The 16,460-nt window shown below is 40.4% G+C and overlaps 1 protein-coding gene and 1 long non-coding RNA gene across 5 annotated transcripts in view; one reads left to right on the plus strand and one right to left on the minus strand.

Moving 5' to 3' along the window:
- The window catches only part of CD1H11orf49 (chromosome D1 C11orf49 homolog), a 202,927-nt gene that overhangs the window by 129,305 nt on the left and 57,162 nt on the right, over window positions 1-16,460 (plus strand). The gene's annotated exons all lie outside the window — the stretch shown is intronic.
- LOC123380596 lies at window positions 1,383-16,157 on the minus strand. Its single transcript, XR_006586601.1, has 3 exons — window positions 15,955-16,157; window positions 15,742-15,813; window positions 1,383-1,929 (listed from the first exon to the last, which is right to left on the minus strand). It is a non-coding gene; the product is annotated as an uncharacterized LOC123380596 (long non-coding RNA).

Genomic DNA, 16,460 nt, shown 5'->3' on the forward strand with positions numbered 1-16,460 from the left:
CAAGGAATAAGGACAGCCTCTAGAAGACTGAAAAGCCAAGGAAACAGTCTCCCCTAGAGAAGAAGGAACCAGCCCTGCAGACACGCTGATGTTAGCCCTGTAAGACACATGGTGGACTAATGGCCTCCAGAACTGTTAAGAGAATAAATTTCAGTTGTTTCAAGCCACTAAGTTTGTGCTACTTTATTACAGCAACCATAGGAATCTAATATACACCCTATATTACTGGCTTCATGGCTAATTTGCTTCCTACTTCGTCCTTGTGTTTTTCCTGTACTTTGTAATTATTTTATTACTAGCTTGAATTCAGCTATAAAGTGTGTGAATAACAGATAATGTGAAAGCACTATTTCAGATCAAGTTGAAGGAAGAGTGTACAGAATTTAGCTAAGCTGCTCCATGGTATTGCTGCCTCAGCATCCAATTTGTTTGGCCTGCAGGGACCTTAAACTGACACTAGTCCCCTTGTGCAATCCAATGCTCTGGATAACAGCTGGAAGAGCCACAAGCAGTTGAGTTCCTGATGTGACTTCCCTAACCACCCTTGTGATCAGCAGTCTCCCCTACCTCCCAGGGCCTTCTCCTGGTGCGCCCCTTAAACAAGACCCCCATGGAACTCACTAAAGCCTCACTTGTTTGGGTTGAATTGACCAATCTGGCCTTAGCCTGGGGACCCCAAAGCACTCCTCCCACAGACCCTAATAAAGGCATGTTGCCCCAGGTCCTATCGCTCTCTGTCTGCACCTTGCCTTGACCTCCCCCTGTGATCCCTCGGAGTGTGCTTTGTGCTTCTTCCAGGACCTGTCAGAAATACATGTATCTATTTCAGTTTCTCTTGTGGGCTACTGTTGAACCAAGACTCACCTTCTGGCACCCCGTGCTCCACTTAATGTTAATTTAACAAAGTCATGGCAAAGAGATATTTTGAGAGAATATCCCGTGGCTATCCCATATCCTAGCCTTTCCTCTGGCCACAACAGAAAAGGGAAAGTGTTGCTAGGTATATGATGAAAGGAAATACTTCAGGATGAGGGATCAACCCACTTATAGAAAAATGTTGAGCAACAAGAGTCAAACTAATTAATCATGAGTCACATTTCTGACTAGAAATGGAATAAGTTTCCCCCACTCCCACCACTCCTTATTTGAAAACTTTCAAACCTACAAGAAAGTTATAAAGACACCTCTATGCCCTTTACCTGGATTCACCAAATGCTGACATTTTGTTACATTTGTGCATGGCAGGTAGGTAGGTAGGTAGATAGATGATAGATAGATAGATAGATAGATAGATAGATAGATAGATAGATGATAGATCATTTGAAACTAAGTTACAGGAATCCTGACACCTTACCCCTACATACTCCTAACAATAAGGGCATTCTCCTGTTCTCCTGCATAATCCCTATGTCATTATCACATTTAACAAAATGAACAATAATTCCATAACATCATCTAACATCTAATGCAAGTTACAATTTCCCTGATTGTTCTCAAATATATTTGGCTGTTTGTTTTCTGACCCCGGATAGAATCAAGGTTTACACATTGTACTTGGTAACGTCTCTTTGGTTTCTTGTAATCTGGAATAAATCCTCTACTGTTTTGTTTTTCATGACATGTTTTTCTTGTTTTGCCTGACCTTCCCTGCACTCGCTTGTAAATACCACAGGGGCAGGGATTTCGGTCCCTTTTGTTCATTGCTGTATCCTCAGCATTGAGAATGGTGCCTGACACATATTAAGACTTAGTAAATATTGGTTGAATAAGTAAATGAGCGAATGACTAAGTAATATAAAAGAGTATCATGAAAGGTGATTTAGAGGATGCCAAGAGGACCGAGAAGCTAGTCTGTTGCTCGTATGTAACTCTTACCTCTGTGTTCCAGTTAGATGTGTTCCAGGCTGGAGCAACAAGCTCATTCTACAACTAAAATGGGAAAATATAAAATATTAAATGTAAGTAAAAACTGAGTTAAAAAATGCCCAATTGAAAAAATTGGTCGAGAAAAAGAGTCATGATAATATGTACCTTAACAATAAAATAGCAAGAGACTTGAACTGAGTCTTGAGCACAGGATGATGTGACTCTAAAGAAGCCAAATTAGCCTTGGATTAATACAAAAAGAACAGAGGCCTTCAAGAGAAGGTGTTTGTTTTGCCCTATGCATTCCTTCTTTCATTCAAGAAGTATTTTTTTAAGTTTTACTTATTTATTTAAGTAATCTCTACAGCTAATGTGGGGCTTGAACTCAATGACCCCGAGATCAAGAGTCGCATGCTCCTCCAACTGAGCCAGCCAGGTGCCCTTCAACAAGTGTTTATTGAGTGCCTGCTGTATGCCAGGCACTAGTTTAAAGGTCATCTGTTTTAACCATGCACTAATAGTGGAAAGACAGTTTCGTTTTCAAGGGAAGGGAGGTTAATTACCACAGAAATAAAACTATTGTGTTATTTGGAGACATTTTAATTGTATTGATTGACTTAAAAATTGCTTGTTTTCAGCCCATCGCTCTAGAGAAATACATCTCTGAGGGGAAATGGCCTACCATTGGCATGAATGACCATGACAAAGTACAGTAATCCCTGCCTCTTTTTCCTGAAGAAACTTTCCCATGATTGTTTAGATCAGCCTGAGTAGGCTTCTGTGACACTTAACCACTGAGGGGAACAAAAGAGACTGTGCTGGATGAGTTTTTTTAAAGCCCGTAAGGGGTGAGTCTCGTTTGAGCGGCCAACATAAGACAGGATTTCATCTGTGAACTTTGTTTTCTTGTCCAACTCCAGTTTCCACAGGTTTCCGTCTTCCTTTGCTCTCCAGTCAAAAGGAAAAATACTCACATGATTATTAGAAATACTGGAGCAGTAAATTGTTTGAGGGACTTGAAACACCCTTTTTCCTCTCCCTTCAAAGCCTTAAATGATACTTGCTGTATTGAAGCTTACAGATCATTAAAAACAGGCCTGCCAGGATGATGTAATACATGTTTTAGTTTCAAAAAAAAAAAAACCTCTACCACACTAATCTTTGAGTCATGAAGAATTTTTCTTTTCTAATTTTAGTATTTTGGGGGCATTCCAGCACCTTTTCATCGCCTACCATATACAAAACGCCCTTATATTCCGTGAGCCAAAAATGAAGCTGGTGTCACCTCTAACAACTATGAATTCCTAGCTCATTTCAAATATGTTCTTATTTGCTCACTTATTTCATTGTGGAGCTGCTCCCAAGGACTAGTGTCCTGGAAAAGCAGAAATAACACAGAAGAAGCGCAGTAGTTCTATGGGCATCGAGAGTACCATTACAAACCTGAATTTTTTTGCATCTTTGTGGCTTCAGTTGAGAGTAACTGTAGATTGGCAGAGACGGGGCTGTCTCCCAATTTGACCCTTGGTGAAGCTGAAATCTACAGGGGCGCCCTGGTAGCTCAGTCGGTTAAGCATCTGACCCTTGATTTTGGCTCAGGTCATGATCTCACAATTGTGAGATCAAGCTCCATGTCTCTCTCAAAAAAAAAAATAAATAAAGTAAGGCTAAAAACTACTTGACAACTAAGGATACCCTACTTCCTGTCACTTACCGGCAGGGAAACATAAAAGGGCCAGACTAACAAAAAAAGGAAATCACATTTGTTAAGTGCCTACAGTGAGGTAGGCATTGTGAAAGGCACTTTTTACTTATTTATTTTTATTTGTTTTTTTTAATTATCTTTTTCATGAGAATTTTATTCTATTTATTTATTTATTTATTTATTTATTTATTTTACTTTACTTTACAGACATACTTTAGAGTATGAGTGGGGGGAGAGGGACAGAGGGAGGGAGAGAGAGAATCCCAAGCTGAGCGTGGAGCCTGACTCAGGTCTTGATCCCAGGACCCTACTTGGGATTCTCTCTCTCCCTCTGTCTCTGCCCCTCCCCCACTTTCATGCACACACGTGCATGTTCTCTCTCTCTCTCTCTCTCTCTCTCTCTCTCTCTCAAAATAGATACACATTAAAAAAATAAAAAAGAAGGGTGAAAGTACAAGAAGATATTTTGAGAGAGACCACATTCACATAATTTTTATTACAGTTTATTGTCAGAATTATTTTCTTTTATTATTAGTTAATTATTGTTGATCCCATACTATGCCTGATTTATAAATTAAACTTTCCCATAGATATGTATGTATAGGAAAAAACATATATAGGGTTCAATACTATCCCTGGTTTTTGGCATCCACCGGGAGTCCTGGAATGTATCCTATGCAGATAAGGGGGTTACTACTGTATTGTCCCTATATAATAGACAGGAAAACTGAGGCTCATGACTAATTTGTTCAAGGACATACAATAGGTAGTGGAGAAGAAATTCTAAAACTGATTCTGTGTGGCTTCAAAGTTACACCCTTTCTACTACTTCTTCCTTCTTCTCTGACCAATCCTTCCCATTGTCTCTTGTTCCTCATCCTAAATGTTGTAATTGCCCAGTGTTCTATACTGGGCTCATTACTTTACTCACTACACATAGTTACTGAGCAGTCTTCTCTCTTGACTTTCCCACTGCCTTAGGCAAATGACTTCTAAGTCTGTATTTTCAGCCCTGAATACCCCCGGAGCACCAATCGCATACAGCCAGGGTCCTATCAGGCTCATACATCTCTACTTGTATGTCTGACAGTTACTTCATTTCAACATGTCAGAAACAGAACTTCTCACCCTCATCCTTGGATCTGCGTCTCCTCTTGGGTTCCCCGCTCTATCATTCTAGACTCTATAGACTCATTCTAGATTCGTCCTTTCCTCTCTCCCTTCACATGTAGTCAGCTAAAAAGCCCCACTGAGGGGTTCCTGGGTGGCTAAGTTGGTTAAGTGTCTGACTTTGGCTCAGGTCATGATCTAACAGTTCCTGAATTCAAGCCCCATGTCAGGCTCTGTGCTGACAGCTCGGAGCCTGGAGCCTGCTTCAGATTCTGTGTCTCGCTCTCTCACTCTCTGCCCCTCCCCCGTTCATTCTCTGTCTCTCTCTCTCTCTCCCTCCCTCTCTCAAAAATAAATAAACGTTAAAAAATTAAAAGTAAAATAAAAAATGAAAAGTCCCACTGATCCTACCTTCAGAATAGTTCTTGAATCTCTGACCTTTCCTTTTGATTCCATTATCATCACCCCAGTTCTTACTTGAACCTTTACAGTCTCTCTTACCCATTTTACTCCCTTCAGAGTCCAGTGACCTATATACAAAGAAAATCTGACTGTGCCAATAGTCTTCTTTTACTTAAAACCATTTAAAGGTATCCCCATCATCTACAAAATGAAGCACATAAGGCTTTCTGCGACCTGATCTCTGCCTCCCTCTTCAGCCTCATTTCCAGCAACCCCTTGCCTTGAAATCTCTTCAGTTTTACTGAACTCAGTTACAGTAGTTCCCCTCATCTCACATGTTGTTTCCCATCAGGATGCCTTTGTTTAGGCCCTGCCAGTAGCACTACCACCCCATCTTTTCACCCAGAAAAAGCCCGACTTCAGTATTCATTACTGGTAGCACCTTCTCTAGAACACCTTCCCTCAGCAGTCCTCTACCTGCCCCTACCAAGTGGGCTAACCCTTGTCCTTTATGTTCTAAGCTATCTGCCAGTACATTATCAACATGTTTTGAAATCAGTTGTTTGTCTTCTCCATTAGACTTGAAGTTCTTTGGGCACAGAGACCATGCCTTATTGAATTTTGTAATCCTGGTGAATAGCCCAATGCCTGACACAGGGAGGACTCTTACTAACTATTTAACTTTTTTTTCTCCCTCAGGAATAGAGTTTAGTGATTCTTCACTTCCATATAACACCCAGTGTTCATCCCAACTAGTGTCTTCCTTAATGCCTCTCACCCCTTCACCCCTTCCCCTCACCCCACCAGCAACCCTCCAGGGTTGCAACACCCCACCAGCAACCCTCAGTTTGTTTTCTGTATTTAGGAGGCTCTTATGGTTTGTCTTCCTCTCTGTTTTTATATTATTTTTGCTTCCCTTCCCTTATTTTCATCTGTTTTGTGTCTTAAATTCCACATATGAGTGAAATCATATGATATTTGTCTTTCTCTGACTGACTTATTGTGCTTAGTGTAAACACTCGAGTTCTATCCACATTGTTGCAAATGGCAAGGTTTCATTCTTTTTTGTCGCCAAGTAATATTCCATTGAATATATATATCACATCTTCTGTATCCATTCATCCATAGATGGACATTTGGGCTTTTTCCATACTTTGGCTATTGTTGATAGTGCTGCTATAAACATTGGGGTGCATGTGCCCCCTTGAAACAGCACACCTGTATTCTCTGGATAAACACCTAGTAGTGCAATTGGTGGGTTGTAGGGTAGTTCTATTTTTCATTTTGTTAGGAACCTCCATACTGTTTTCCAGAGTAGCTGCACCAGTTTGCATTCCCACCAGCAGTGCAAAAGAGATCCTCTCCTCTGCATCCTCACCAACACCTGTTGTTGCCTGAGTTGTTAATGTGTGCCATTCTGACACTGGTATCTCACTGTGGTTTTGATTTGTATTTCCCTGATGATGAGTGCTGTTGAGCATCTTTTCATGTGTCTGTCAGCCATCTGGATGTCTTCTTTGGAAGAGTGTCTATTCATGTCTTTTGCCCATTTCTTCACTGGATTCTTTGTTTCTTGGGTATTGAGTTTGATATGTTCTTTATAGATTTTGGATACTAACCCTTCATCTGATATGTCATTTGCAAATATCTTCTATTCCATCGGTTGCCTTTTAGTTTTGCTGATTGTTTCCTTCGCTGTGCAGAAGCTTTTTGTCTTGATGATGTTCCAGTAGTTCATTTTTGCTTTTGTTTCCCTTGCCTCTGGAGACATGTCAGGTAAGAAGTTGCTGTGGCTGAGGTCAGAGAGGTTATTGCCTATTTTCCCCTCTAGGATTTTGTTGACTTCCTGTCTTACATTTAGGTCTTTCATCCATTTTGAGTTTATTTTTGTGTATGGTGCAAGAAAGTGGTCCAGGTTCATTCTTCTGCATGTCGCTGTCCGTTTTTCCTGATACCATTTGCTGAAGAGACTCTCTTTCTTCCATTGGATATTCTTTCCGGCTTTGTCAAAGATTAGTTGGCCATACTAACAGGTCTATTTCTGGGTTCTCTATTCTGTTCCATTGATCTGTGTGTCTGTTCTTGTGCCAGTACCATACTGTCTTGATGATTACAGCTTTAAAATACAGCTTGGAGTCTGGGATTGTGATGCCTCCAGCTTTGATTTTCTTTTTCAGGATTGCTTTGGCAATTCGGGGTCTTTTGTGGTTCCATACAAATTTTGGGAGTGTTTGTTATAGCTCTGTGAAGAATGCTAGTGTTATTTTGATAGGGATTGCACTATTTAACTTTAATTGAACAATAACATGTGATGTCTCAACAATGCCTTCTATATTGGAGGCTCAAACCAGATCCTTCTCTAGGTAGATTAAATCTGACAACTATTAAAATACAAGGACATCAACCACACAAAAAAGCAAACAACCTGATTAAAAAATGGGCAAAGTAACAGACACATGGAACGATGCTCAGTGTCACTCATCATCAGGGAAACACAAATCAAAGCCACACTGAGATACCACCTCACACCAGTCAGAGTGGCCAAAATGTACAAATCAGGAAACTATAGATGCTGGCAAGGATGTGGAGAAACAGGAATCCTCTTGTACTACTGGCGGGGATGCAAACTAGTACAGCCGCTCTGGAAAACAGTATGGAGGTTCCTCAAAGAGTTAAAAATAGAACAACCCTATGACCCACCAATAGCACTGCTAGGAAATTACCCAAGGAATACAGGAGTGCTGATGCATAGGGGCACGTGTACCCCAATGTTTATAGCAGCACTTTCAACAATAGCCAAATTATGGAAAGACCCTAAATGTCCATTAACTGATGAATGGATAAAGAAGATGTGGTTTATATATACAGTGGAATACTATTTGGCAATGAGAAAGAATGAAACCATGCCATTTGCAGCAACGTGGATGGAACTGGAAGGTATTATGCTGAGTGAAATAAGTCAGTCAGAGAAGGACAGATATCATATGTTTTCACTCATATGTGGATCTTGAGAAACTTAATAGAAGACCATGGGGAAGGGAAGGGGTTACAGAGAGGGAGGGAGGCAAACCATAAGAGACTCTTAAATACAGAGAACAAACTGAGGGTGGATGGGAGAGGTGGGGGAGAGGGGAAAATGGGTGACGGGCACTGAGGAGGGCACTTGTTGGGATGAGCACTGGGTATTGTACATAAACCAGTTTGACAATAAATTATATTTTAAAAAATGATCAAAGAACTTGAACAGACATTTCTCCTAAGAAAATATATAAATCATAGTCAGCCATGAATGAAATGAAAGGATGCAATGAAAGATGCTCAACATCACTAATCATTAGGGAAGTGCAAACCCAAACTACAATGAGATACCACCTCACACACGTACTAGGATGGCTCGTATTAAAAACAACAACAACAGAAAGTAACAAGCATTGGCAAAGATGTGGATAAACAGGAATCCTGTGCACTGTTGGTGGGATTGTAAAGTGGGCATGGATACTATGGGAAGGCATATGGTGGTTCCTCAGAAAATTAAAAGTAGAATTACCATGTAATAAGTCAGTGATTCCATATCTAGGTATATACTCAAAAGAACTAAAAGCAGGGTCTCAAAGAGATAGCTGCACACCCATGTTCGTGGCAGCATTATTCACAATAGCTAAAATGTGCAAGCAACCCAAGTGTCTATCAGCGGATCAGTGGATAAGGAAACCGTGGTACACAGATACAATAGAGTTTTATTCAGCCTTAACAATGAAGGAAATTCTGACATATGCTACAACATGGACGAACCCTGTGGATATCACTGCTGAGTGAAAGAAGCCAGTAGCGAAAAGGCAGATATTATATGATTCCACTTATATGAGTTACTCAGAGTATCCATAATCATAAAGACAGATAGTAGAATGGTGGTTGCCAGGGCCAGGGTGGGAATGGGAGTTAGTGTTTAATGGGTGTAGAGTTTCAGTTTTGCAAGATAAATCCATCTGGAGATGGGTGGTGGTGATGGTTGCATGACAATATGAATGTACTTAATACTACTGAACTATATACTTAAAAATGGTTAAGATGGCTGGGGTGCCGGGGTGGCTCAGTCAGTTAAGCATCCAACTTCGGCTCAGGTCACGATCTCACGGTTCATGAGTTCGAGCCCTGCATTGGGCTGACAGCTCAAAGCCTGGAGCCTGCTTTGGATTCTGTGTCTCCCACTCTCTTTGTGCCTCCCCCACTCGGATTCTGTCTCTCTCTCTCTCTGTCTCAAAAATAAACATTAAAAAAATTGTTTTTAAGTGGTTAAGATGGTAAATTTTTTGTTATGTGTATTTTACCACAATAAAAAAATTGAAAAAAGCAAAAACAAAAGATAACACAGGACAGGGGAAGAAGTCTAAGAGTTAGTAAGCTTCTTGAATTGGCACCATGGTCCCCCCAGTACAGACAGTATTCAACCATGTTTTCATGAGCCTACCCTAGGACCCAATAATCCCAAATAGCCAGTCTGGGGTATGGCCAGAGAACCTGTAACTTTAATAAGCACCTCAGGGTGCCTGGGTGGCTCAGTCAGCTAAACCTCTGGCTCTTGATTTCAGTTCAGGTCATGATCCCACAGTCATGAGATCGAGCCCCACATCAGGCTCCATGCTGAGCCTGGAGCCTGCTTAAGATTCTCTCCCTCGCTCTCTCCCTTGCTCTCAAATAAATAAATGTGTGTGTGTGTGTGTGTGTGTGTGTGTGTGTGTGTATACACACACACACACACACACACACACACATATATATAAATTAATAAGCACCTCAAGTGATTCTGATGAACAGATAAATTTGAGAAACTGCATAGATTATTATAAAGGAATGATTGACAAGCCCTTTATCTGGATATTTTTTAAAACAATACAGATCTAGGGGCACCTGGGTAGCTCAGCTGGTTAAGCATCCGACTCTGGATTTCAGCTCAGGTCATGATCTCAACAGTTCATGAGATGGAGTCCCACATGGGGCTCTGTGCTCACAGCATGGAGCCTGCTTGGGATTCTTTCTCTCCCTTTTTCTGCCCCTCTCCCACCCACAAGCACGTGAATGCACTTGTGCTCTCTCTCAAAAAATAAACTTAAAAAAAAAAGATCTTTTTTAAAAATTGTGTTCAAATATACATAATAAATTGATCTTTTTAATCACTGATAAATGTATAATTTAGTGACATTAAGTACATTTATAGTATGGTGCAACCATCACCACTGTCTGTTTGCAGAACTTTTTCATCATCCCATACTGAAACTGTACCTATTAAACAACTCCCCATTTCTCCCTACCCTACCCCTAGCCCCTGGTAACTTCTATTCTACTTTCTGTTTCAATGAATTTGCCTATTCTAGGTACCTCATAAAATTGGACTGATAATTGATTTTTAATGGAAGTTTAATTGCCTTCTTGCCTAGAGGCATGAGTCTGGGTGAAGGGAAGCAAACATTAATTGGGTGCCTTGACATGACAAGCCAAGGTCATATTCAGATTTACTAGATTTATCTCAAGCAATTTATAAACTTTGGTTTCATAGAATCATAGAGATTCCTTTTATCCTAATTACTTTTCACATGACCTATGTGTTTATTATAAAGTCTATTCATTCAAAATGGTTACTGATTCGTCAATATTCAATCTGATTTTCTCATAAAATTAATAAGCATCTTTTTGAAAATCCCATCTCAATTTTATCATTCTAAGCTTTTTCTGCAATATCAAGACCCAGCAGAAAAGAAATAAGGAGACTACTATTAAAATCGTTCCCAAATGAGCACTGGGTGTTGTATGGAAACCAATTTGACAATAAATTTCATATATTGGAAAAAAAAACAAACAAAAAAAATAAAATAAATAAAATCGTTCCCAAGTTAAAGAAAAATTAAGAGTTTCTGGTGTCTTTTATCTCCTTAAAGCCATCATAAATTTGAAATTTTAAATCATCTTATCCACAAGATTTAATACTTGACTGAGGCCCTTTTGGCTTCTTCTAGATGTCCCAGTGAAGAAGGAACTTCTTCAGTGCCCCGCATAACACTCTGGGGAAAAAGTCTCTTTATCTTGTCTAGAGTAGGCCTTCAGATACCTATGCCCAGGAAAGACCCACCACTTGGAATACAGACAAAAGAGATGATTTTTTGTTTATTTTAACTGTATATCTCAAACTTTTAAGGCCAACTATCTGTAACATATTCACCACCATCACTGACTGATAGCATGTCTGACCCATCAGTTATATAGTATGATAGCACCTAATGATGTGTTTTGTGCAAAATTATGAAACAAATAGTACTACCTGTTGCTTACTTAAACCTTGCATTGCAAAATTGTTTTTTCTATCTGTTCCCCTGAGGTTGGACTACTGTACTGTGTGTATTAGTCTGATAGGTCTTCCTACTCATTCCTGTTCTCCGTTATAAGGAAAAAAAAAAGTATTCTAGCTTTTAGTTCTCAAACCTCCAGGGGTTCTTCTGATAACCTACATCTATCACTGTTCTCAGTTGACTTCTGGATTCTCTACCACTCCTTGTCACAAACCTACTTTGTAACTTTCAGCACATTATCCTCACCAGCTTTCCACACTCCCGTTCATTAAGCATAAAACCAGGATAATAAGACCACCTCCGGAAAAAAGGATTAGTGAGTCAGTGGGTCTGTTTCCTTACTTCTATCTGGATGGGAAAATACCTTCTTATTCTTCCTTCTGAATCCTCCCTTTTGGTCCCTGGCCCAAATGAGGAATTGCTCTCCTTGGCAGCATCTAGAGCTGCCAAGACGAACTTTACCACACTGCCTTTGAAGTGCTGGGGCAAAGCTTTTACCAGGGTGCTTAGAGGACCTGGCACCCTGGAGAATCCCCACCCACACCCTCTTTGGGAGGTTCTTTTCCTAACGTTGTATTCAGACTTACATCAATGTGCAGAGGAGACATCCTTCCTACAAAAAGCTTGTTTTTCCTCCCACAGCTGTGGGGAAAGTGGTGAAGGGGAAGTGGGAACTGGGTATAATATTGGCAGATGTTTTGAGCACTTCAGATAAAAATGTTTGATAAGTACAGTCTTGTTTTCATTGCTTTATACTGCTCGTTGGAGAATGTGTTTTCTTTGGTCACCTGCCAATGAAAAAGATTAGCCTTTTCCTGAATCTAGGATTTTTTCTTTAACTAGTTCTGTTGGTAGAACAAGATAGACAAATGCTGACATTAACAAATCAAGATTGGACCATGGTGATGCTCATGTCTCCTCACTGCCCATTCCAATTCATTGACAGCTGCTGTAAACTGTAGGCTCAGTGGTTTCGGTGGGGCTCGCTTTCTTGCCTCACCTAGTCCAAGTTGGAGTATTTTCAGTTTAATTCCCTTGCCGTGATGTCCAAGACTTTAAATGATTTGCCCCACACCCATTTGCTCCTGTTTTATGGCATCCAGTAGGAAATGGTTTTTCTTTCTTTTTTTTTTAAGGAATGTTATCTTTTTTTATTTTTAATGTTTATTTATTTTTGAGAGAGACATAGCATGAGCAGGGGAGGGGCAGAAAGAGAGAGAGACACAGAATATGAAGCAGGCTCCAGTCTCCCAACTGTCAGCACAGAGCCCGATGGCCCAGTGTGGGGCTTGAACTCATGAACCGTGAGATCATGACCTGAGCCGAAGTCGGACACTTAACTGACTGAGCCACTCAGGCGCCCCTAAGTTTATTTATTTTGAGAGAGAACACAAGAGCAGGGGAGGGGCAGAGAGAGAGGAGAGGGAGAGAATCCCAAGCAGGCTCCATGCTGACAGCGTAAACCCATGACCTTGAGATCATGACAGGAGCCGAAATCAAGAGTCTGATGCTTAACCAATTGAGCCACCCACGTGCCCCAGGAAATGGTTTTTCATTTAACTGCCTCTTCTGTAACACAAAGTCAATTTTTAGATTTCCATACCTAGTTTCTGTTTTAGTCCAGAATAGTTATAGTTGCATTTTCTTTGAGACAAACTGTGAAGTCTTCTTTGTTTTTTGTTTGTTTGTTTGTTTGTTTGTTTTTGCCCTCTCTCAAATAAATTTGTTCTCAATTTTGTTCCCGGTTTACAGCAAAAGAAGGACTAGCATAACATTTCTGTATCAGAAGCTAGTTGAGCTAAACATATATACTTTGATCTTTGCTTTAATGTGTTTGTGTTGATCTAGGGTGTATTTTTTGGCTCTGAACATTCTGAATTAAAGTTAAAGCCTTTAACCCTTAATGAGCTCCTCTCCGTGTCTTCAAACAAAAAAAGGAAACTAACTTCTATTGCAGTGTGAAGGACTGAGGTCACACATGAGGAAAATTTATTAGAGATGATGTTATTTAATGTCATACTGGGTTCCTAAGCAATATTGCAGAATAGTCTTCTTTGGAGTTCTTTGTTTCATTTTTAGAAGAATGGAGTCTGGTTATGAGGAATAGATTACATACAGATCTACTTGAAGGCATGAGATAGACAAGTTATCTCTTGAAGTCTCTTACTGTTTAGAACAAATAAGTTTATTTTGTTCTGTGGGAATTCTAACACTGGCTTAATTGGGAAAATTAAATGAGCCCGAAGCCAGTTTACAGAGAAGAGCCCTGTAGGTAAATTTTTTATTTGGTTTGCCAGATGCTAATTCCCACTCGCTTAGTGTGAATTTCAAGTATAGATAGTTCTAAGATGTGGTCACTTTCCATGATTGCTAAATAAAATATGAATTTCTCATGTTACTTGAAGACCTATTTGTGGGAGGTCTGGATTTGGGTCTTGGTATCTTCTGAGGAGTGCATCATGGTTTAATACATCTCATTTGAGCCCTGCAAAGATGGTGGTATTCATCCTAGAAAAGAAAAACCTTGTGTACTCCCCAGTATGGTGTCCTATGCTGCCTAAGCCATTTACTTGCGAAAACAGTCACCTTTAGGACAATAGCCTGAGGTCACTTCATTTCTCCTGCTTAGTCAGTTCTTCTCTGCGCCTTCTTTTGCTTTTCCGCTGTCAGATGGAGACAGTGGCAGGCAGAGGCAGAACAACCTTTATAAACATTTCTCCAGCAGGGTACGAAGATCCTAGATTAAAGCAGGAACCAGAAGACATAGGGTCTAGAAATCCTCAGAGTGACCTTGTGTGACAGCTAAGATATCTATATGAAGAAACTTCAGTCCCTGTGACCTAAATTAAGCTACTGAACCGCTCATGTCCTCAGCTCTCTGCTTGTAAAAGGGGAATAGCAATACCAATCACTATCTTCCTCTGGAGTTTAGGAGAAATTTAATGAGATAATGAACTTAATTCTACTCTTACAAGGGAATGTATTGTTGACTTTTAGGAGAGTGAACTTTTTGGGGGTCCCTAAGGGACCTGGCAATCTATTACCTCTTCCCACACTCAAATAGAACTATTGTAAAAAGCCAATCCACTGCCAAAAAGGAAGCCCTTTATTCTGTGGATAGATCAGGTCCAGTGTGAAAAAAAGGATTTTGATCTCTTCTTTGGAAGAACTATCACTTAGATAGACACAAAAATGTCCTTTTTTCTCTTTTTCTTTCTTTAAAATCAGAACAGAGGTGTAATTGTGTTTGATGGTTCACTTTGGGAGAATGTTAGGTTCAATCCCAGAACACATGAAATCAGATGATGTACTTTTATTTATTTTTAATGTTTATTTATTTTTGAGAGAGACAGAGTGTGAGTGGGGGAGGGGCAGAGAGAGAGGGAGACAGAATCTGAAGCAGGCTCTAGGCTCGGAACTGTCAGCACAGAGCTGGACGCAGGGCTCAAACTCTTGAGTGGTGAGATCATGACCTGAGCCAAAGTTGGACACTTAACCAACTGAGCCACCCAGGCGCCCCTAGATGATGTACTTTTATTTTATTTATTTTATTTTATTTTTATTTACTTATTTTTTTACTAGATGATGTACTTTTAAAAGTCTCTAGAACATGCATTCTCAATGGGAGCAATATTGCCCCCAAGGGGTTCTTTGAGAGGAAATCTCATGAGGGGTGGACAGTTGGAAAAAAATACCTATGAGGGCTGGTGGGGCAGGGGAGAGGGGGGGAAATGGAGGGGAAAAAAAGGTTGAGAAACACTGCTGCCATTAATTACCCTTCCAGACATGTTTGTTCCTAAACATAGGTGAGCTGCAGATTGTCGGGTTGAATACAGATTGCTATTGATTCCTTCAGTCCAACAGCAACTGAGTTCATAGAGAACTTGAAAGAGCTGAAATTTATACCCTAAGGGGTAATGATCTCAGACAAACAACTCAAACATAAAATCTACCTGTTAGAACCAATACTTTGTACTTAAAGAAATGTGGTTAAATCTTCAGGGTAAGAGATTCCTTTTTTCTCCTGCTTCTTTAGAAAGGCACATCAAGGGTAGGAATGATCTTCAAAGTACTTCACTGAAAAAGCCAGACTGGGAGAAAGGAGAGGGTGTGGACCCCACAGGCAGGAAGGGAAGAATTATCTAAATAGTAATGTAAAGTGCAAAGCAAGCGGTGAAGATAAGAAATACAATGGGAATTGGCATTTACATATTTAAGAAATTTTAAGTTTGATGTTGCTGCTGATATTAATAAGCATTTATATATCCAAAATATTTTTCCCTCCAGCCCCTCACATGTCATATAGTACTTTCATACCTTTTGAGTGGGTGGGACAACCCAAAATTGACTTGCTGTGTACTGTGAAATTTTCCATTAAGCTCAGCAGCCCTGAAATGATAGAATGGCCATAGTTTAAGAGAAATATTTTCCCGCAGCCTCTGACTCTTCTTTGCTTAATTATCCTATTCTTTGATAGACATAACCATGACTTAGGGGAAAGAGAAACAGTGAGTATTCCTCCCTGCTTACCCATTTCCCAGTGACGCTCTGGACAATGAGCTTTACTCTTTGTCCAAGCCAAGCATTGCTAAGCATTAGTTGCTGTGGCATTTAACCGCCTTACAGAAATCTACTCCAACCCCCTGTTTGTTGATTTCTTAAGATCATAGAAGAAAATGAAATGAGTTGGAGAGAGGCCTTCGAGTCCCCTGACACCCATGGGGCCCACTCGTCTCCACCCCCCACCCCAATTCTAAAATGGAACATATTGCTCCTTTCATAGTTCCGCAGAGCCCCGCCCTTCAGCTTCTCTTTGTTACCCCCTGGGTGGGTGTAACCAAACCTCAGTCACACCGTGGCCCCAGCAGCTGGGCTTCTCTCTCCCCCATCACATTGCAGACATTCTTTTCACATCATTTTGTCCCCTCTGCTGCATTCCCTCCATTTGGCATCATTCCCTCTGTGCAAACTTCTGTTTCAAGGGACAGGAGTTTGCCAAGGAGATGCTGGCAGAGAGGGTCCAGTTCTCTCCTTTC

This window comes from Felis catus, chromosome D1 (genome assembly GCF_018350175.1).
Source record: "Felis catus isolate Fca126 chromosome D1, F.catus_Fca126_mat1.0, whole genome shotgun sequence".
Taxonomy (NCBI): Eukaryota; Metazoa; Chordata; class Mammalia; order Carnivora; family Felidae; genus Felis; species Felis catus.